At 50.2% G+C, this 23,919-nt stretch overlaps 1 long non-coding RNA gene across 1 annotated transcript in view; it reads right to left on the reverse strand.

Annotated features, from left to right (window-relative positions):
• Nucleotides 1-3,752: 3,752 nt before the first annotated feature.
• The window catches only part of LOC125933031 (uncharacterized), a 37,502-nt gene continuing 17,335 nt past the window's right edge, over nucleotides 3,753-23,919 (reverse strand). Inside the window, exon 3 of the long non-coding RNA XR_007460842.1 lies at nucleotides 3,753-4,274. This is a non-coding gene — a long non-coding RNA (uncharacterized LOC125933031). The remainder of the gene's footprint in view (nucleotides 4,275-23,919) is intronic.

Genomic DNA, 23,919 nt, shown 5'->3' on the forward strand with positions numbered 1-23,919 from the left:
GGCACGTTGGCTTGACGAATGTCATCCCCTTGCCACATCACTCAGCTGGCTGGGCTGGTCACAGCACTGCGGACAGCGGTGGAAAAAGTGTACTCATCTCAGCGATCAGTGATCGGTGCCCGATAAATATTTGCTCAATGGATGAATGAAATGACAAGGTGCCAGCTACCTTTTCTTACATGCATCCCTTTTCCTTGTCCATAAAGGGAAGACATTTTTTTTTCTTCTCCTTCTGTAGACGATGCTGGAAACCGCGGTAATTCGATAGGTCTGCCAGCTTTCTGAGGTACGGTGGCAAAACCAGGGAGGAAACAGGAGCAGTGGCCCAAACCATATTGCCAGTTCCCCCACAAGGCTCACCTCCTCCCCCTTCAGCAAGCGATCGGTAATCATTCACTTGGTTCAGCTCTGCGGCAACTGCCCTGATTACGCATTCAAAGCCACTTCTAAAACCAAAGCAACCCACCTTCAGAGAGAAATCATATGTCCCTCCTTCAAGCTCACTGAAAGGGGTACATTATTTGAGGACAATGAATGGCACTGTCACGTTTTGTCTCCGATGTCTGAGCAGATTTTGAATAAAGGGAATCAATGACTTTGTTGGAAACTATGCTTGATTTCAAAGCAATATTTTGGCAAGCAAGAGTGGGGGTGAAGATTATGGTTGAGATTTTAAGGAAGCAGCAAACTCAATTTGCTGTTTACAGCCTGGGGCGATTTTACCCAAAAGGAAAACCTGGAGTGTTGGCCACCTGTCACTGCCCTCCCACGAGAAATGGAAGCCAGCTGGGGCTGTGGGCAGCAAATGGCCGAGTCTACGGCTGTGACCTGAGTGCAGACACTCGACTTTCTCCATGGGTACTAGTTGCCAATACACTCGCTGTTATTCTTGGCCATGTTTCTTTCCTTGCATGAATTAATTTTTCAGTGAATGTGTTGAACAAATTCTTGAAATGCAGTATTTATCAGTAAAATCCCCAAGCCCCAGAGGAAACCACAGGACTAACACCCACCGACAGTACAGTTTCGGCCAAACCCCCAGATTTGCCCAGATCCCCCCCTGCCACTGGGGCAGCGGGTAAGTGGCTGCTTGGGTGGCATCCAGATTCTCACCCTTAATGGAGAGTGGCAGGCACCATGGGCACGAGGCCCCAATCCCAGGCCTCAGTTGGCACTCGTTGAAAGAGAATGGCTTTCTACCTGCACACCCACCTGTCAATCAGGCTCATGTCCTGTGCTAGGCAGTCCTGTCCTGGGCAGAGGAGGGGCTCTCTTTGAGCCCCCAGAGAATCCACTCACTTGGGACCAAGGTGGTTCCCTGCCTGCATTATGGAGGGAATACATGTGGCCAGCTGGGTCATCCTCAAACACCAAGACCAACAACCAGGATGGGCAGGTTACGGATTTCCCCAAACATTATAAAAATTGGTTCTATCTAAATGATAGTTTGTGCATGCGTGTGCACGCATGCACACACACAAACGAAGATGTGTACTATTCTGTGTGTTTTCTAAAAATAAAATAGGCCCAGTACAATTTACCTTTTAGGTCATTTCATATAAATAGAAGAATTTTCTAGCCACCTCACCTGTCAATAAATGCATATGAGGTCAGCAAACTATGGCCTGGGAGCCAAATGTGGCCCACAGCCAGCAGGTCCGCCATGGCCAATGGTGGTTGGGGGCTGGCAGATCCCTCACTTCACAAGGCTCCATCTGCAAGGCCCACGATGGAACATTCCATGCCAGCGGTGGCCGGCCTCATAGCGTCCTGGCCCGGCCTTTCCACCTTCCCAGTTTCATTCGCTCCGGTGCCTGGGGTTCACTTTCTAGGTCAGCTGTTACCCCAAGTGGTTTCTCAAATTCTGCTCTCGGGAGAACCGAGGCGGAGCCCATTTCCAGCCCGCTGTGGTACCCCCTCGCGATTGCTCTTCATCGAGTTCCAGTTCCTCCCTTGACGTTGAACGCTAATGCCCCAGACGCTTCGGTGGTGCCCATTCTGCTCTCAACGGGTAAGTATCAGAATCTCCACTAGGTCCTTCTAAGGTCCGGCTCAGTGCCTTGCTCATAACAGAATCCCAATAAATGTTTGCTGCGTCCAACAGCAAAATCACAAATGCAGCCACATATAGGACTAAGAACTAAAGCCTATGTATCAGGATCCTGCCAAGGGCCACGAATCAACCCAGGACGTTGAGTTAAGCACCATTTAAAGCAGCTGGTGTGACTCAGAAGTCAAGGAACTCTTTCCATGGACCCACCTGAGGGTCTGTGTCACTCTCCCGGAGGCATCCCAGTGAAGGACTGTCAAAGACTCAGGCAGATTACAAAGAGGCTAAATGCCACGCTACAGGCTTTCCTCTGATTCCAACCTGTCTTCAAGGGCACATAAGCCTGATGAAATTTTCACAAGGTGTTATGTTTAAACACATGCCAAAGGAGTATAAGGCTATCTTCTGTTGTATTCAAAAGCAGGTGAAGGGAAAGGGTGAATATAGACCAAGCAGCATTTGCCCTAGTGGGCATCACTGTTGAGCATCACTGTGGGCCATCAGCCAAAAAAAAATGGGCTTGTGGGGCACCTGGGTGGCCCATCCAGTTGAGCATCTGACTCTTGGTTTCGGCTCTGGTCATGATCTCACAGTTTGTGGGTTCAAGTCCCATGAAGCCTGCTTGGGATTCTCTCTCTCTCTCTCTCTCTCTCTCTCTCTCTCTCTCTCTCTGCCCCTCCCTGGTGTTCTCTCTCTCTCTCTCTCTCTCTCTCTCTCTCTCTCAAATAAATAAACTTAAAAAAAATGGGCTTCCTCATAGTGAGCTCCTCTCCCCCACCATTTCTCCAAAGCCTGCAAGCCCAGGTGCCTCGAGCCTTTTCGAGGCTCACCCCTACTAGAAGGTGGGCACAGAAAGTGTCTGTTGAATGAATGATGCTCCCCCATTACAGCAGTCTCCTTATTGGGGCAACAGGTCTCTATTAAGAGGTTTGGATACGACTCGGCAAAGCGCACACCTCTTCGGTAGAGGATTCCATTTCTGTGTTGTCTTTGAAAGGATCTCACTGCGAGGACGCCCACAAGGACCCCTGAGTCATCTCCTCAAGTGTGCTCGCTCTCTCTCTCTCTCTCTCTCTCTCTCTCGATCACCTGGTGGGCCAAACTCCCCCAGCCACTGCCAGCAACTGTCTTCCAGGCCTCCAGAGAGGCCGCCGCACCCAAAGAGCACAAAAGAATTGTGGCCCCCACCTCAACAGGAGAGTGAAACCAGCCGGACGAGTCTGTCCAGGATCTGTGTATGGCACACACTATGCACCTTCCCCACTTCTGTGCCCAGACACCCCGCCATGGGCGAAGCCACCCGCCTGTGCAAGTGTGCTCTCTCCCCCCCGGCGGCCCCCCCGCCAGGTTCTCAGCCCTGTGGCTGTTCATTCTTAGCCGCTCTGCCCGGCCCGTGTCCCCAGCCAGCCGCTTCACCGAGGGGAAACAGACCTCGGATTCCATTTCTCCTCCCTGAGGCCTGACCACAAAGTGCACCCTCTCAGGTTTCCCGCACACTTTCTCTCGCTCGGCTTTGGTTTCCCTCTGCATTTGCTAAGGTTTCTCTGGGTTCCTCACCCTGCAGTTAAAATTCGAATCGGATAACAGCCCTATTTTTAAGCAAAGGAAAGAGCCTTCTGTTGGGGAACCAAAGTGAACAAGGAATACAGGGCCTGACCAGTCCGGTGCCCTCTTTGAAAGGAAGAAAATAAAAATTCCGAGAGTTTTTTTTTTTTTTTTAACGTGAAGAATTCGTCCTGCCTGCCCACTGAAAGAGCTAAAATAGTTTTAGAAGTTATAGACAGAGACCTCTGACAAAGGGACACTCTTGGTGTCTGAGCTGGAAAATGAGTTAATTCGGCGTCCAAGACCGGGTCCCCCTGGGCAGCCGTTGGTCGAGCTTCCTGTTGACCACGGAGCCCAGACTCTCCCGCTCCTGCCCCTGTCTTGTTCCTGCTGAAGCCGACACAGCTCACCCCCTCGAGCCCACTGGATTCTCAGCGAGGCCTTTCTTGCTCGTGCATGCGCCCCACAGACACTTTCTGAGCACTCCATGTCCAGACGACAGGTACAGTTCCAGGCGGTAGGAATACAAAGTTAAGTGAACACAGATTCTTGATTTGCACACTGTAGGCGGGAAGGTAAATGGTGCAGCCACTGTGGAAAACAACACGGTGGGTCCTCAAAAAAGGAAGCACGCAATCACCCTGTGATCCCAAGAGCAATTCCACGTCCGGGCATGTACCTAAAAGAACTGAAAGCAGGATCTTGAAGACATCGTACACGACGTTCACAGCAGCAGCATCCGCAAGAGCCAAAAAGCAGAAATAACCCAAGTGTACTTTCGTGGATGAAGAAATAAAACGTGGGTGGAGTATTACTCAGCTACGAAAAGGAATGAGGTTCTGACATGTGCTTCAATATGGATGAATCGTGAGGACATTATGCCAAATGGAGTAAGGCGGACACACTATGAAAGATATGCCATAATTCCACTCATCTGAGGTACCCGCAGTGGTCAAATTCATAGAGACGGAAAGTAGAGTGGAGCGGAATGGAGCTGGGGAAGGTCGGGGAGGGGAGTTATTACTAACAGGGAGTTTCAGTTTTGCAAGATGAGAGAAGGGCTCTGGAGATGGATGGAAATGATGGCCGTACCACGATGGGAACATACTTACGGCTGCTGGTCTGTACACCTGAAAAGGGTGCAGATTGTAAGTCCGATACTATGTGTATCGTACCACAATTAAAAATAATTAAAAAGGGGCCCCCGGGTGGCTCAGTCAGTTAAGCATCCGACTCCCGATTTCGGCTGAGGTCACGATTTCACCGTCTACGGGATCGAGCCCCACGTGGGGCTCTGCACGGACAGTGCAGAGCCTGCTTGGGATTCTCTTTCCATCACTTTCTGCCCTCCCCATTCATGCTCTCTAAATAAATAAATAAATAAACATTAAAAAAATATTTAAAAAAATATTTTTTTAAAGAAGTTTTTTAAATGTGGTCCCTGCTCTCAAGGCTCTTAACATCTGCTGGTTCTGGGACGGTGGTCTCCAAAGCTGGTCTAGGCATTTGCACAGATATTCTGTTGTCCACAGGGGAGGGGAGGTAGCAGATGAGATTGCAACTTGATGTGTGCTGACTTTTGTCTCATCTTTTAAAATATCTTTACAGAACTCATTCTATAAAGAACTATATTAGTACAATATAGTTCACGGTCACAGTTTATAGATAAAAACTGGGCCTATCTGGAATGCCCTAAAAATTCCTTACTGGTGAGGATGATTGACCGGACGCTGTCTGGAACCCACTGTCTTAAAAGATGGGCCTGGGGAGCCTGGGTTACTCTGTCAGGTGAGCATCTGACTCTTGATTTCAGCTCAGGTCATGATCCCAGGGTGGTGGGAGTGAGCCCTGTGTTGGATTCCGTGCTGAGCATGCAGCCTGCTTGGGATTCTCTGTCCCCCCCTCTCTGCCCCTTTCCCCCCACTCTTGCTCTCTCTACAAACAAATGAATAATTAACTCATTGAGAAATAGGCCCTTGCACCTCAGCAGGGGGCAGGTAGACCCTTCCCATAATTGGAATTGTTTCTTCCTCAGGGCGGGGTAAGGGTGGTAGCAGGGTAAGAGTGTCATAATCCAAGTTCTGACGACAACCACAAGTGGCAGTGGGATGTGGCCCCTGCTCACCAGGCCACCAAACCCAATTGAAAAGGGCAGTCAAGGTTTCAGCGCAGTGACCCTCTTCTCCCTTTTCTCCAGGGGAGTCCCTGGGAGTTTGTGCACTGTTCTTTCTGGGGGCTTTTTCTGCTGCTCCTGGGACTGTCACCCTGCAAGACTGTGGGCAGCTGAGCCTGGGAGACCCGTCGCTACGTCACCGCCAGCTCTGTCCCTGGGGCCAAGCTCTCCCATTTGCCCCAAGGTGATGGGGTGCTCTCTCAAGCGACCAGGATCAAAGCCTGCCATTAGGTGTTCCGCTGTGGTTGGTCTTCTTACGGCCCCTACTCTCGGGGAACGTGCACCATGCTCCTCTGGGACCAGGGGGATGGCACTCCCTGGGGCTGCCTTCAACACGTGCCTCCTGCCAGCCCCCACAGCATCTTAGACCCAGCCACTGACCATCTCCTGTCTTGGGTAAATCCCAGGTCCACCCTGAAGGCAGAATTTTCTGAGACTTTCAAGAAAGATGCTCATCCCTGATCTGGGCATGCCGGGAGACACTTGTTCCCGGTGCATGGAACAGGAGGGGGACGTGAAGTTTGGAACTTCTAGTGCCTTCTCTCCCCTGGGGTCAAAGCTGACAGCAAGGGAGCCGTTGCAGACACGCAGAGGGCGATCAGATCTGGACGACGGGGAGCAGCCAAATGAAAGTATCCCTGACGACCACCACACTCTGGACTTGCCAGGCCCATACGCAGACACTGTTTAACCTCAGTCTGAATTCACGACCGCCACCCAAAAGCATCCTAATTACGTGATCTTTGATCTGGTCCTATCTCCTTTTTATTGCTGGCTTTCATAGACCAGGGGACTCTTCTTGGACTTTACTTCGCCTGTTACCACGTCCAGTAACCAACAGTAGGGCAGGGAGAGGGACGTCGGCTTGGGTGCCCCACCACCTCTCAGGAGACACCCTTGGTCGTGCGGTCATTACTGGCCCTTCTGATTCCACCACCGTTTCTCCCCGCACGCGGACCCAAGCCCAGTCGCAAAAGACAACAGGAGGGAGGGACAAACAGGACCCTGTGTATTTACTTGGTGCGGAGGTAGGGCGGATCACCGTGACTTCCAGCGTCTCTATTGCCATCACTCAGTTCCCCCACAGTTGTCTCGTTTTCTTCCTGTCTCACTTGTCTGTCTATTAGGGGACACAGGGACATTTTTATGTTTTCTTATATCTCAGCCAATTGTGCTCACAGGACGCTTCCTACCCTGTGATCTTTAATCTGATTAATAGGCTTAAGCCCCATTTTTATGTTATCTTGTCTTGTCCTGCCTCTGTTCTATCAATCACATCACCGTGTAGAAAGCAACCCAACTTACACAATAGAAGCTTATTCTTCTTACCCAACTCGTTTATCCTGGTCTCATTCGTCTTGCTGTTCTCTTTCACCTGACTTCTTTCAGGGATTACATGAACACTCACATGTGTTAAATTAGTCTACAACCTTGTAAGAGGGAGTTACGTTTGCACAAAATACTGCCACCTGACAGCCCCACAAGCCGCTGTAGATAAGGCAGGGCTTACGCGTGAAATTCAAGGGCAATGAGGAGGGCACCTGTTGGGATGAGCACTGCGTGTTGTATGGAAACCAACTTGACAATAAATGATATTTAATATAAAAAAAAGAAAAAAAGAAATTCAAGGCTACCGTGCCATACACAGCAGATGTCCTTCCAAGAAAACTCACTGTGCACCAAGAATACTGTACCAATGGGGCGCCTGGGTGGCGCAGTCGGTTAAGCGTCCGACTTCAGCCAGGTCACGATCTCGCGGTCCGTGAGTTCGAGCCCCGCGTCAGGCTCTGGACTGATGGCTCGGAGCCTGGAGCCTGTTTCCGATTCTGTGTCTCCCTCTCTCTCTGCCCCTCCCCCGTTCATGCTCTGTCTCTCTCTGTCCCAAAAATAAAAATAAAAAAAAAAACGTTGAAAAAAAAAAATTAAAAAAAAAAAAAGAATACTGTACCAATCTTTTTTTAAATAAACTGGTGATGAGTTCTTTTCTACATTTACGACTGTTTATGGTAATGCTAATTACTTGCAAAGTTTGTTCCAAGTTTGTCCTTGCAACGTTCTCTCAAGCAGGTTCTAGCCAATGGATAATTTCTCTCTCTAAAGAGAGCTCTTTAAATCACATGACCCTACTGTCCACAGATGATGGGGTAAGGGGTGGAGCCTCGATTCAAGCTTAGCCAATCAGATTGCCTCAGAGAAGCTTAATGATCAAAGACAAGGAGACAGAGCCAAGTGGACAGGAGTAACCGACTAGAAGAGTGATAACACTGAGGGCCACCATTTTGGATGAGACACAACCATGGGCATGGGGATGACCAGAGAAGTAGGGATGCACAGAGCATAAAAAAGCAGACTGGCAGCAAAGATGAAAGGGGAGAAAAAGATGCCAGGACACCCTACTCAGGCTTGCCTGTCCTTACTTAGGATCCAAGGAATACACTTTTATTCTAACCATAAATCCCACTTTTTTACTCTTTCACAAGTAGACGCTTGTACCTTGCAGTCAGGCAATCACGCTGGCTAGGATGCGGCACGAACATCTGGGGGCCTCTCATCAACCCCTCTTTCTCAACACCAGGGGTTTCTCCCAGGCAGTCGGCTTCACACACTCTGCCTTCTTTTTTCTTTCTTTCTAATTTACCAACTGTTCATGAATGGCCTCTGGAGAGGGCTTCAGGGACACACTGCCAATTATCTTCCAAGAAGAAGCCCAAGTCCTCATGATGGGAACTTCCAAGGCTTAGTGCACTCATGCTTTGGTTATAACTAATAGAATTTTCAAGTTGAAAGGAACTGTATATTAAAGAACCATATGGCCCAAATTTGCAAGATAATCCTGATTCCAAATATTCTGTTCAACGTTCAGCCAACCTATTCTTATTTTAGAAAATGTTCTCCTTCCTTCTTCTGTTGGAGTCAGAGAATAAGTATGGCCCCAGTAGCCAATCTCAAGGAGTCACAGTCTAGTGGAAGGTTAAAAACGCAGTGTGTTAGGATTCCTTGGGGCTGCAAATGGCACAAACCTCCCCCTACCCTCCTACACCAGGCTGGACAAAGTGAGAAACCCAATGGCTCAAGGAATCCTAGGATAGATTACAAAAATCAAACTGCCAGAAGGATAAGGATTTATTAGAAATCAGGAACAAATGGATCCTCAGCATGGACTCTCCTACTGCCTACTTACTTATCGATAAAGCAGAAGGATAACATCTCTCACAGAGGGCTGGGACAAAAGATTAAATTTTAAATATGTCAGAAAAATGCCTAGAACAAGGTAAGAAAGTTGGGGCACCCGGGTGGCTCAGTCAGTTGAGCGTCCGACTCTTGATTTCAGCTGAAGTCATGACCTCAGTTCGTGAGTTCAAGCCCCGCATTGTAGAGCCTGCTTGGGATTCTCTCTCTCTCCCTCTCTCTGCCCCCCCCCCCACTCTTGCTCTCTGTTTCTCTCTCTAAATTAAAAAATAAAAACTTAAAAAAAAAGAACAATGTCAAGAAGGAGCTCAATCAATTTCCCTATTTCCCCTTACAGATGTCTCATGGCAATTACGAAACAGTGGGGACCAAAATGGAGGAAAGCCCACCAACATACAGCTTGTTACCTGACATGCCTTGGATGGGGTGTAATGGAAAATGGAAGACCGAGGGAAACAGGGGGGAAGCAAACAGAGATAAAGCGGCTTTTGAACGACAGGGGAGAATCTCCCAGGCATCTCCGAGTCCAAGACATATACTCTTTTCTCAGCCAACCAGAGAGTTCTCCCCCTCCCAGGACAGTTGCAGAAATTATCTTGAAGAAAGTGTTATCACTAAGGAAGTCACACCTCCTCATTTTCCAGCAAACACACAGATACATAAAGTGTTAACATGTAACATCTAAAGATAGAAAAATAAAAACATAATGTGCATGGAGCTGATTCAGAAGATCTCTGTAGATTCAAGGATGAATTTGGACTCACTCAGAGAAACTGATACCTCTCTGGAATTAGCATGTAACTATTGATTTGAAAAATCAAATAGAAAAGTGGGCATTCTCAAATCAACTGACATGGATGGATGCTGATTAGATTTAAAGTACAAAAACTCAAGGAGACAACAGAAGATACAAATGGACCCCCAGATGGAACTGCCCTCGCCCTGCTAGTTAAGGCTGTAGCAAGACCATGCTGAGGAGAGATCCAAAGGAAATAATCTGAAATGAGGAAAAAGAGTTATATTTTCAAGGGCAAAAGTACTAACGATGACATGAAAAAAGAAACAACTGGGATGTCTAAGTAAAAACAACCAAATTGGAAATCATATACCAACACCATACACACACACACAGAAAACCATACGAAGGGAATATGATAAAATATTAATCGTGGTCTGCTTGTGACCCCACTGTTCTTACTACTTTTCTTTTCAGTAACAAATACGCAGTGTTCTTCAGTAAAGCCAATTTTAGGAAAATTTTTCAAAATAACTTCTCTTATTGAAGAGAGGTACTTCAAAGATCGAACTGAAGTTTGAAGAATAATAGCCAGAGCAGAAGTTGGACGGTGTGAGGCCAATAGTGTGGCTGACACTCACCGGGCGTAACGGTGTGTCCGGCACCACGCAGAGAACTTAATGCAGAGTAGTTGCTCACAACCAACCCAGGTGGACACCACAGTCCACCCCCCGCCCGACCTTGACAGCAAGGTACAGTGAGTCAAGAAAGAGAACGACACGTTCACGGTCACTCGCCAGGGCAGGGGCCCAGCCCGGAGGTAGACTGGAGTCTGACTCTGAGCCCACCCTGTAAACCTCTAGGGAGGCAGGCCACCTCATCAAAGCCCCTGCTCTTCAGATAAGACACTCCACGAAAGCTGACATAGAAGTTGCTCATGTAGTTTTCATAAGGGTCCTGCCCAAGGTGTAGAAACCAGGTCTCAAAAGAAGGCACACAACTAAACCACAGCCACACAGCTGGTAGGAGGCACAGGGCAGAGGCAGCCCTGCTTTCCTGACACCACGGTCACACCCCTCAGCGCCGGGAGGGCTGAGACCCCAGCTCTGCTCTTCTCACCTCTGGTCTGGGTTTTTCCAGGAAATTAAATAGTACATTCAACAGGTGTTCATGAAGTACTTCCTGAGGCTCAGAGACAATGTCCCTCCCTCAGGGAACACACATCCACTAGGATGTGGGCATGTGTGTGCTCACAACCTGTGACAATGACTACAATGGTGGTAGGTGTAAGATTCAGAATCTCCCATGGAAGAGCCAGGGGGATTGTCTGCTACAGGCCTGCACAAGGAGATTAATTCCCCTGTTGAATTGAGGCCAGTCACTCTTGACTCTGAGACTGGGGCACCAGTGAGAGATTCAGCTGAACACAGAATCCAGAGGTGTGTCCTACCTTATCTACCTCCTATCATCCCCTGAAATCTGGTTAGCAGCTGTTGATGTGAAGTTCTCTCATCAGTAAATGCATTATAGGCTGCATGTCATGTCCAATGCTAAGCCGGGACACAAGCTGGGGAGCCAACCTTTCTGCTAATGATCAAACTCCCCTGATGTTGCTGAACCTGGCATCATAGAAGGGCCCACCACAGCCATCACTCAGGCTATGGAGTCAGATCGACTGACGGCCCACAGTGAGCTGCCGCGGGCAGGCAGAGAGGAAAGAACAATCCAAAGAGGGAGCTGAGCCCTGATTCCAAATTCTGTCCATAATTGGATTCTCTCCCCTCCCTGTATCTTGTCCCCTCTTTTCCGCAGTCGGTGGTCTTGAATACTAGACTCACTGAATTTTATAACTGGAATTAGCCTTAGTGCTGGCTGCCTCCAAGAAAAGGCCAAAGCACAAAGGAGCTAAGCAACTCGCTCAAGGTCACATCGCCAACTAATGATGCCCTTTCTCTTTATGATAAATGGAAGCCATTAGGGATCATCTTAAATACAAGTTAAAGGCTCCACCCTGAAGATTAATTCCAGGAGCAGAAGCAGAAACTGGCTAAAACTGGCTAAATCAGCAGCTTATGGAAGCCTGTCATTAGGGACACCCGGAGATCAAAGAAGGATTTGTTTTCTCCTTCTCTCCCCTCCCTACCCTTTCTGGGATGGGTGCCTTTCCCCCTGCACAACTCTAATGGGGTTTCCCAGACACACAGAGAAAAGTCAAGTAAGGAAATTCAGACCTCTGACTTGAAGGGATAAGGGTAAATTGTGTGGTCTGCAAAGCCAGAAGTCAGGGCCCTCTGGCTCTAGACCCAGTACTGTCACGTGCTCAGTGGAGCTGAACACCTGGGGCCTCGGTTTCTCTTTCAGTAAAACAGGGGCACTCTTTGCCTTGCTCACCTTAGACAGTAGCAGTTAAAGCAAAACTGCTCTGACACTTGTTACAACAGTAAGGAAGACTTTGTTCAAGGCTACTGCAATAGAAGAGATCAAGTTCACCTCCAAGTACAACAAGGACAAGTGGAGGATTACAGTGACGGAGCAGAGAGAGGGGCTCAGTGGATGGAAACTTCCTAAGACAAGACCTCAAGAGTCCGGGGGATTGTTGCCAAAGGCAGCCTAAGGTGATCAGATATCAAGGGGTGGGAGATTCTTGCTAAGATGGGCTGGGCAGGCCAAAGATAGGGAAGGGGCCAAGGCAAGACCTAGAGGAAAGGAGGCATCAGAGGAGCTTGAAGGGAGGCCAAGCAGAGTCTTTTCAAGTCACAAGAATCAAATGAGACACTATAACCTACGCATTTGGGAACCGTAAAGAATGATTCACACCACTTTATGTTTCTATGCTTTATAGTCATTTGCTATAAGACTTATTTAGGAAAAACTTGTGTTTAATAGATGATAAAAAAAAAAAACACACAGTTGGCATTGGAAGTCTACTCAAACAAAGCACATAATCTTTAGGCTTCAGAAACCCTGAGAAACTAAAAAAAAAAAAAAAAATTCACACAAAAGTCACCACCTGGCTACTCTTTGGTCACCATCAGCATAGGTAATGGCCAAGTAGCCAGTGAGTCACGGGGGGCGGGGGGCTGTCCTACCAGGCGTCTGAGGGATGGGCCCGGCCAGTCACCTGTAAGACTCCTGGATGGCCCTAAGACCCCTGTACAGTTGGGATGTGGCTCACAGTTCAGTCCAGGGAGGGCCATGCTGGTCAATCCTGCACTTCTAGCCCAGGAGAAAACACAAGCAGAAATAACTCTGAGAGGAACTTGTTCATTGTGAATCACGTCTTTCTGGTCATTTTAAAGACTGCTACTTACTATCTGCCAGGATTGGGGGAGGGGACTTCAAATTGCTCCACAGATCTGAAAATGTCAGTAGGCAAGATGTTTGGATGGCTTCCTCTGCAATGCACAATTTACACGGACTTGCACCTATCCAGGAAGCTTTGGTATGTCCCCAGAAGCACAGCAGCAGATGAACTTGGGAGGGCCCAGAACCAAGGACCCGGCGAAGCAAATTAAATCTGACCAAGGGCAGACCGGTGGAGGCAACATTCCAATACAACCCAACATAGACCACGCGGATGTGAGTGTGGGCCACAGCTGAGCCCGGGGCCATTCTTCCTCTGCCCAGTAAGCCACATGGTTTCTTCCCTCCAAGGCTTCTAGCTTATGCTTCCTCAAACATGAACGCCTGGTAGAAACAGAGCTGCCTGTCGGTACATCACTGGGGAATGAAACATCATCACGGACTCTGGACGCACTAACTCGCATTGCAAATTACCTTTACAAACACATGAGGTAGAAAGTAAGGCGTTACCCTAAACGAAGCCCTCAATGATTCCCAAACTCAGAGCTTGCTCTCTCTCACTCAAGCCTCTGATTCTGCAAGCTCTCTTTAAACACATTTTATTTGTTTTGTTCTGTGGCTATTTCGGTCCCACCTGCCGTATTCTACCACCTCCCTTGAGGACCTTTTGAGACCTTTTGAGTCAATCAAGGCATAGGTTCTACTGACCCTGGACACAGCCTTACAATCGCCAATGGCACCCCCAGGCAGACACAGCTGGTGGGCCAGAAATGGGAAGTTTAAATCATTTAAATGGGAAGTTAAATCTATTTGTTGCCATTCCGAGTCTAGACAGAAGGGCAGAAAACACTCTTATTCACCCTGGTTTCTCCCTCCTGTGCTGAATGAATGTTTCAGCACTTAATTTCCCTGCGTTCACCTTTTGCTCTCACCCGCATTCAAATAAAGTGAGAAGCCGAAACCCTCTCACCCAAAGCAAATGCGGGTTGGCGATGCCCCAATCCTGTGCCCTAACCTTTCAGAGAAGAGAGAACGTAGATGTCGAGGGGCCCACATGCCGCGTACCTTTTTCTCACTCCATCCCCGCATGACCCGAGCAACTGCTCTCAAGAGGGTGTGGATATCACACCAGCCACTCCAATCAACCCGTCAAGTGTGGTCAGCCTTTGGGAGGCCCCTGCCAGAATCCTGCCCTTGGCAGACATCTGGTCCTATGAGTTACAGTCTCTCGAAGCCTTCAGAGATCGGAGCAGGGAGGGCTCCCGCTTATCCTCCAGAGCAACACTGGAGGCGATCAAAGCCAAGCTTCAGAGGTACCTGATGTCTTGCCCCCCTCACTCCTGCAAGGATGAAGCCCCGGGCATTCCCTCTTGGGAAAAGCCTTCTTCCTTCCGGATGCGAAATTTCCAAAAGAGAAAATGTGCTCCCGCCCTGATGGGCAAGACTGAAACCCTCTACCCAGTCTGTTGAAGGATGCATACTCTCTGTGCTGAATCAACTGGCGGGGGCCAGGGGCCACTGGTCCAGCAGTATCAGAGTCACTGGGGGAGGTAGAGACCAGGACAAATGAGGGATATGGTCTTTGGAATTGTTTTGAGCACGAAAGATCTTATTTCTTTCTGCACGAAAGAGCAGAAAGTACTCTGCTGAGTCTAATAAAAGGGACCCCTCTTCAAAAAGAGGCAACACAAATATTTATACAAAGGGAGAAAAACCCGTCCCTGGGGGGAAGCAGGCAGTAAGTGGGAGACGTGGTAAGTGAATGTAAAAGACCTTGTGCCACGCTCAACCGTGGGGGTGGTTGGTGGGCTCCTCCGGGCCCCCACGTCTGGGTTTCTAGTGTCCTCCGAGTTCCAGAAGCCTCAGGCTTAAAGTCCACCCACAGACTGTTGAGGCCATCGGGCTGTCCCTTACAGTCGCAGAGGACCTGGTCAGAGAGCACCCGGGGCTGCTGCCGAGACCACATCAAGAGTCAAACAGGCAGAGGTGGAGTCTGAGCGGGGTGGGCTTGAGGACAGAAGCGGGGGCCGCTCCAAGGGCAGAGCCAGCAGGGCCAGGCTGGGAGGGGGCCAGAGATAGAGAAGAGCTTACTGGCAGGGCCACCGAAGCTGCTGGGCTGGTACTTGGCTAAATCCCTGCGACCTCTGTCTCCTAAGACCAGCGGTTCACGCCTGGGGACCATTCTGTCCTTCCTGCTCCTGGGGAACAGGTGGCCATGTGTGGGGACATTTGCGGCTGTCACAATGGGAGGACGTGACGTGGCATCTGGCGGGTAGAGGCCACGGATACAACTACACCTCCAGCAATGCGCAGAACAGCCCCCGTGACCGAGGATTATCCCGCCCCACGTGTCGGCTGTGCTGGGGCTGGGAAAGCCTCCCTGAGGCCGGCAAGGAGGACATTTGAACTGTCAACTGCAAAGCGGTACCGTGCTTCTCTGTGGTTTGCACACTGCTGGAGGTGTCTGCCTTCCTAGGATCCCTTACTTGGAATCTCAGATCTGCCGACAAAGCTTGCAAAGCTCTTCGTCCTCAGTCACACCATGAACGAAGCGATCTAAGGTCCACGGGGGCCCGAGAAGGGCCGTCGCCGTTCTACCCAACCAGGCGGTTTTCTCAGAAGTGTTCCTTTGTAGGGGGGAAGATACCCTGAAGAAAACCAATTTAGGAGAAATGAATTGTTCCCTCCTCTTGCAATGAAACTGGAAAGCTGCCATTTGAATAAACAGGGGTCATTACCCTTTGAAAGATGTCTTTCCTTTTGTCTGATTCAAGCTAGCCATTTTTCATGTAAAATATAAGCTAACTGGGAAATTACATTTCTACTCCTTTATAATACAGATTAGAAAGATGAAGAAAAATCTGCCATAAACAATAGAAAAAGCCATTATTCACATGAAGAGTAGCCTGCAGGAGGCCCTAAAATCTGCACACGGCTCCAGCAGCAACTCTCAATCTTGGCTGCACACTGGAATCACCTGAGAAGTTTTGAAAAACTCCCAACGATCAGGCCACGGCCCCGACCAATTACATCAGACACTCTACCATGGTTCTCAACCGTGCGCTCCAGCATCCCCTGGAGACCTTCTTCAAATCCAGGCCCCCACCCCCAGAGTTTCCAAAGTCTGCAGGTCGGGGGGGGGGGGGCTAGCCTAAGAATCTGCATTTCTAACAAGATCCCAGGTGGCACCGCGGCTGCCCCTGGAACCACCCTTTGAGAACCACCGCTCTCACAAAGGACCCAGGTATCCCCAGGTGTGCAGCCAGCCAAGCGCTGAGAATCACTGCCAGGCGCCTGCCCAGGGACTGACTTCACCAAGGAGGGGGAAGCGAGGAGGAAGTTAGGTGGGTCCTTAGCCAATCAGTGCAAGCCTGAAGATGAGAATCCTTTACCAACAGAACATGAAAAGGGAAAATGGTGACTGTAGAGCGGCCCCACTGGGAGACACCAACTCAACCAAAGATCAAGGTCAACATGGCCAGTGATGAATCATGTTGTGTCAGGTGCCCCCTAATATGCTGTGACAAGGAGGGCACATCACCTTTGTGGTGTTTGCACCCCAAACCCGTAACTTCAACCGAATAGGGAGAGAACATCAGAGAAACTCCAGCGAAGGGGCATTCCACAATATGAAGGATCATTACTCCTCAAAAGTATCGAGATTGTGAAAGTCAAGGGAAGACTGAGGAAGTGTCACAGATTGGAGGAGGCTGAGACATAAGGGCTCAATGGCACCTGAGATCCTTGATTAGATCCTAGAACAGAAAGGACATTAATGGAAAATCCAAGGAAACCCAGATAAGCCCATAGTTTGGTTAACAGCATAGGACCAATGCTAACGTCTTAGTTTCAACAAACGTTCTGTGGTTTTATAAGACGGTAACACCAGGCGAAGCTGGGTCAAAGGGACCCTCTACTATCTTTGCAACCCCTCTGTATGCTCAAAAATATTCAAAATAACAAGTTAAAAAATGAGAATCCTAGGACTATACGATTTGTTTGACTCATTTCATAATTTGGAATTTATGAATAGATCCACGCAGGAGATTGAGGGAGTTACAGACACATCATTCCCTAACTCAGTCCCCACTGGCTGCTGGGGACGTGAACAAGATGGGGGGAGGGGGGCCTCACAGAAATGGGGGAAGTCCGTGAGCAAATGTTTTCATTTTAGTGCAAGGTACTTGACTATTAGGGAAAGTGATTACCAGGATGTAGGATTCTGAAAATACTGAGAAAAGAATGTGGGAGTGGCACAACTTGTGGAATTCAGACATAATGCAGAAAGCTGTGCACTCCTGAGTGGGTGCCTCAGTTTACCCAGCCACACAATCAGGGCCTGAGACAAGATGTCCTTGAAGGTTCTTTCTCCTCTCAAGTTCACCAATTCACATGTATGTGGGGATTTTTTAATAACCAGCTTTTTCAGAATGTGAGGCATGCCTATTTCAAACACCCTGAGAAATTTGAAGGAACATCTTGTGGTTATCTTTAAGTGACACTATTGGTGATTTAAGTTTCTTCTTTTTTTATTTTTTTTAAATTTTTTAAAAAATATTTATTTATTGGTGAGAGACAGAGGGAACAGGGGAGAGGCAGAGAGAGAGGGAGACACAGAATCCGAAGCAGGCTCCAGGGTCCGAGCTGTCAGCACAGAGCCCGATGAGGGGCTTGAATTCACAAACCGTGAGATCGTGACCTGAGCTGAAGTCAGATGCTTAGCCGACTGAGCCACCCAGGCACCCCTTAAGTTTCTTCTTTATACTTTCATGTCATTTCCCCAATTTTGTAAAAAGTGATATGTTGTGCTTTTGTAAATCAGGGAAAAACAAACGAAAACACACAAACAAATATAAGAATATCAGTGTTTTCAAGACCCACCGAAAACAAATCACATATGAGAAGGCCACTGATGATTTGGAAATGCTAATGATGCTCTTGGCTGGGAGATATCACAAGTTGATAAAATGCGTGAATATGAACGCCTGAAGGCTCCACGAGATGCTAAAAGAAATGAGTTTATTCTGTTTTCCACAAGACAGAATTGATTTTTCTCTCGCCTTGAAGTCCCAAATTATGCTGTTTTGAATCTATTCCACCCACATGTTGCCAGGCTGTGGATGTGACCAAGAGTTAAAATGCACAACAGTCCCATCGGAATGCAGTGCTTCCGAGTGTTAAATAAAAACTAAATTGAGACCTCCATGCTTGGCCATGATACAGCAACTGCCCTCAGATCCCCCCGTCTTGCTGCGAGGAGCCGTTACAGACTGATATTTGTGGCCTCCCCAAAACTCACATGCTGAAGCCACCCCAACGTGATGGTTTTTGCGGGTGGGGTCTTTGAGAGGGAATTAGGTCTAGATGAGGTCCCGGGAGGAGAGCCTCCGTGGTGGGATCAGAATCCTTATAGGAAGACGAAGGGACAGCGGGGCCTCCTCTGTCCACGCGTGCAAAGAAGAGGTCACGCGTGAGCACCCCAGTGCCCCTGGAGCCGGGTACGGCCAGCCGCCAGGAGAGGGCGATGAAGGTCTGGAGAGCAAGCAGAGAAGCCGTGGAGGGTGCCGCCTGCGTTATGGGTGGCTATTTGCCAGCAGGGCCAGCAGTCGTGGGGGGCGGAAAGAGCTGGAATAGGGCGGGGAAAGCAAGGAGCAGCCGGCACCCGCCGCGCCTCCCAGCTGCGACTCCTTGCCGTCACCGAGCAGAGACTTCACTTCTCCCTGCTACGGTCACCTGCAGAGGCAGATGGGCCCCGCCCCCGGGTTTGGTTCAGATGTCAAGACTGATGATGCCGCATTCACACCAAGGGGACACGGAAAGCCCGATGACTCACACCACAGAGGTCTCTCTAGGGGAGGTGGCCGACACGGTTTGGGAGAACCAGGAAGGGAGGCTGGCCCGGGGCTTGGGGTGGGGCCAACCTGAGGGTTCCTGAGCAAGGCAAGGGCTTTTGTGGCTCTGATCTCCCACCAGCACCACTAGGAGGGGGCACCTGACTTTCTCATCAGCTCGCCCTGACGTGGAGCAGAGGGTGAGGCAGGGGCGAGGCTCAGAAACTGTCAGCGGTCAAATATCAAAACACGGAGTTAGCTTCCTCGTCGCCACCTTCCGGTCTCGCACGAATGTTCCTCGACCAACCCTAACTTAGGATCACGCGGGAGAGTGTGGAAAGCCACGCCCCCGTTAACACCATGCAGCAGCACCAGCAACATCACACGGCATCTTTAGGATTCACTAGTGAGTTGAGCAATTTTGTGAGATGAGCAACATTTCTGTGGCCCGTGAAACTAAAACCCGCCCTGGCGACGAGGATGACAGGGACGGGGAGAACAGTATCCTGGGGCGTGGCTCTTGAAACGCGAGCTCTTCCTTTCATCTGCCACACAGAATTCTACGGTCCACTTCCTGGCTGGGAGACACTCTGGCCTCTCCCCTCTCTGCTTCTTACAAGGAGCCCCGTTTTCGGTAACCGAGATTTGTGGGGAATGCCGGAAAGAGAGGACGAGGCAGCCCATCCACGCCTCAAGCTTTTCCAAATTTTACTCCCACGTCAAGTCAAGCTGATCGGGGACCTGCACACCTGGCCATTGTCTGGGCCCCTGCAGTGGATTAAAAATGGCCACATATTTGTTGCTAGTTCTCCCGTCAAGAGGGGAAGTCAAATTCCCGTTCCCTTGGAACTGGGCTGGCCTTAGGATCTGTTCTGACAAATAGGACGTGATGGAAGTGACCTTATCTAACTTCCGAGGCTGGGCTTTGAGCGGTCCCCACATTCCAAGATGTCTACAGCTTTCCCTTCCCTCTTAGAATGCTTCTCCTGGGAGCCAGCTGCCGTGTTACGAGAACCGAGCCATCCAAGCCAAGAGCCCAGCTGAGCCCCCAGCTGACAGCCAGCGCCACCAGCAGCCGCGTGAGGAAGCCACGTTGGAGGCTCTGGCCCCAGCCAAGCTCCCGGATGACGCAGCCCCAGCGGACACGACATCGCCACTGCCCAGCTGCACCCGATCAACCCGGAGAGATAACAAATTGTGGTTGTCGTGTCAAGTCACGAAGACTGGGGTGTCTTTTGTTTATTATTTTTTAATGTTTATTTATTTTTGAGAGAGAGAGAGGCAGAGAGACAAGAACACAAGTGGGGAAGGAGGAGGGGGAGACGGACACACACACACACACACACACACACACACACACACACACAAACACAGACTCCGAAGCAGGCTCCAGTCTCCGAGCTGCCAGCACAGAGCTGGACGCAGGGCTCGAACCCATGAACCGTGAGATCATGATCTGAGCTGAAGTCAGATGCTTCACAATCTGAGCCACCCAGGTGCCCCAAGTCTGGGGTGTTTTAATGCAGCAAGAGATAAGTGAAACACTCCCACCCCCACCCCCTTCGTGGTATCTCTCGCAGAAAGATGCTTTGGTATTCGTCATCTGCTCGCGTTAAGGGATGCTGTGTGAAACTGGTGTTCATACAAAGGTCATTTATAGGGTCCACGAGCGCTTTTTCCTAAGGACAAAGTTTGCAACAAACAACGCTGTTGCTCGCGAGGACCCCTGCAACAGAAAGTCTTCTCGTATGTCAGCCCCAGAAGAGGCTTGGCATCGGCTACAGGTGGTAAATGTCACCTGTATTTATCTTACTGATAGGCTGTGTCACGAACCCTGCTTCTCTCTCTGCTCTGAGGGCCAGGATACTTGCGGCCAAGTTCATGAACCACCTCAGTCAGCAATGAACTGACTCTCTAGCTTCATGCTTCTCCTACTTACAATGTCCCCTTGTATTTCCTGCAACTACTGATTCCAACATCATGCATTACTTGGCGTTTCTGGAAGTTACATCAAATCCTCTGCGGACTGAAGCAAAATATGAATCATGGGCAGAGCACAGTTAAGTAAACATCACAACGTACACTTCTAAATTTGCCATTCCGCATTTTTCTGTAGATATCATAAGGTGGCATTAAAATAAGACTGTAAAATAAAAACGAATCGTTGTCTTCGGCGGAAGACAGCAATTCCACGATTCTCTTTGCAAACTTGCATCCACAATCATCTTTCTCAAATGCTGACATGTTACTCCTCAGCTTAAGAACCTTCGGTGATAAGACACAGTGGAACGAGGGCCCCCAACCATGTTCACACTGGGGTCCCCAGCACCTGTGACTATGTTAAGGTCCATGGCAGAGGGAATTAAAGCTGCTGACGGAATCAGTGTTGCTGATCAGCTAATCTTAAAACAGGGAAGTTGTCCTGGATTATCGGGCGCACCCAACACAATCACGACAGTCCTTAAAAGTGGAAGAAAGAGTGAGAGAAGCAGTCCGAAGAGGACCCACCGCTCCTGCTGGCTTTGAACATGGCGGGAGGTGTCAGGAGGCTAGGAACACAGGGCAGCCTCTAGAAGCTGGGAGAAGAAAACAGACCCTCCCCTGGGCCCTCCAGAAGGCATGCAGCAGCCCTGTGCACACCTGATTTCAGCCCAGTGAAACCCATTCTGGATTCCGACATCTAGAACTCGTAAGATAATAAAACCGTATTGCTTAAGCCACCAAAGTGCCGGTAACTCGTTATGGCGGTCCTTGGAAAGGAATACACAGGCTGAGGAACATTGCCTAGGAATGTGGCCACGGTTGGCCTAACTATTCCATCTCGTCTCCGGCATCCAAGCCCTTCCGTCTCCAACCCTCCCCCGCCCCGCTTCCCACCTCCCTCTCCCCAGGCAACATCCCCTGGCCCACAGGGCCTGGAGTACTCCCGATTCAGGCACCGGCACTCCTCCACCAACCCGTCCACCTGCTGATCTCCCACGCATCAATCAAGGCCCAGCTCAATGGTCACCTCCTCCCTAGGGCCCTCCTTGATTCCACTCCTGTCCGCCACTGCTCTACAACACACAGAAAGGGCCCCTGGCTGAAAACACTCATGCGTTGCGTTGTCCCTTCAGCACAGGTTTGTTTTCCCACAGCCCTTTCCAGAACCGACGCCTGGAAGGCAAAGACAGCATCTTGGCCACCTTTGCCTCCCCAGGGCCCAGCTCTTAGCAAATGCCGTCCTAATAGCATGGAACTGGACACAACCGCACCGCCCACACCAGCAGATCCTTCACCATCTGTAAAACTTCTGTGTCAACAAATTGGAGGCAGCATGGGGTCAAGAGGCTGGCTCTGCCACCGGGTTCCCTGGACTCCCTCCAGCTCTGCTGCCACCAGCCGCCTGACCGCGGGCAGGTTCCTGGAGGTCTCTGGGCCTCCCTTTCCTGACCTATACATCCCGGAGCAGGGTAGCAAGCGTCTACATTTCAGAGATGCCAGGACAAAATGTGAGCTTACTCACCCGATAAACGCTATATATTATTTATTTGTTACCCATGAAAAGAAGCCTCCACGTTTACTGAAGCCCAAAAATGACACCGGAGTTGCAGCCTTTGCCAGGAATGGAGAACAACGCGTTTGCACCCTACAGGCCCGCCTGGCTGCTTGCCCAAGTGCGAGGGCCCTGACTAGGCTCTCACCTCCCCCATCCCACCTTCCGGCCTCCATAGCCCCTTGTGTCTGGACGCAGTTCCCCTCGACGTGGGCATCCCTGGGACATGATCCTTCCGACCAGAGAGGAGCCCTCACGTTGCTCCTGGAATCAAAGAGCTTGAAGGGCACGCTGGGTCCGAGATGAAGTTTGCAGGAAATGCCCAGGGAGATGGTCTGGCTTGCACTCCGAGCCCACTCAACCCCTGAGATTCTGCCCCCGTGGGAACGAGCTCCTGGAGCATCCTGATGCCTGCATCCAGGGAGCACCTTAGGAGACGCCCTGGATCAGGATCCTTAAGTCCTTTCTCGCTGAGTGTCTTGACAGAAGTCGTACAGGAGGGCTGCACGCGTCCTGACTAAACGCCGAAGGATTTCTGGGTAACACTCACACATGCAGAGGACGACAGGGGTGTTTGCCTGCCTGTGCCCTTCCCCTCCTGCTGCAGGAACGGCTGCACTTGGCCTTCGGGCAGCCCTCCGACGTAGGGTGCAGCGACGGTGGGATTGCCGGTCGAGGCCCCCAGCCCCACCACCCTGCAGCTAGCACTGGGTGTCCTTGCAGAGACCGCCCATCCGCTTCTGCTCTCCAGTCGGGCACGACAGCCCCTCTGAGGTGGGATCTTCAGCCTTTCAATTGCCTGGGAGCCACCCTGCCCCCTTCCAGCAAATTCCTTTCTTGGTTTTATGCCAGCTGATGTTAGTTTCTGTTGCTTGCAAACAGACACCCGAACCACTGCTCTGGCTGTGACCTGGTCCCCAGCTCAGGCACCACGGGCAAGAGCGTGACAGGTGTTTCCTAGTAAGGGCTGCCTCCAAAACAGGAACGGAAGAAAGACACCTGCGTCACGTTCTAGGTTTTCTACAATAACAGCTATCGATATTCATGCTGCTTCCAGATGATTTAACATGAAAAGAGCAGCCCTCGAAGGCAAAGACCTGCCCCTCGTGAGCAGCATTTTAAGAGGATGAAAAGCACCCAGAGAGCCCGAGTGAGGACGACAGGCACTGTGACACGCAGCTCGACCAGCAATAAGAGAAACCCAAGGAAACAAAGGGCAGCTTTCTGGGCCAGCTCTTCAGCAGGCACGGGGCACATTAGAGACCACAGGACCTTTGCAGCATTGAGAGTTCACGTTCAGCAGGTCGATGCCCACTTGGCGACTGCAGGACGGGACCCCGGATGGAGGAGACACCCAGGTTGGAGACCCCAGGGAAGAGCTACCCTTGCTCACAGGAAGGGACGGGCCTCTGCAACTCTGTGGGAAAGGGTGGAGGAGGGTGACCGTCCTCAGAATCACCCATGCAACTCAGAGAGTCTGATGGAGTGCAAGGTGGCCTTTCGTGGACCAAGTTGAGGGGAACGATGATTTGTTCCTTGGGAAGATCCTTCCTGAGG

Source organism: Panthera uncia, chromosome D2, assembly GCF_023721935.1.
Source record: "Panthera uncia isolate 11264 chromosome D2, Puncia_PCG_1.0, whole genome shotgun sequence".
Lineage (NCBI taxonomy): Eukaryota > Metazoa > Chordata > Mammalia > Carnivora > Felidae > Panthera > Panthera uncia.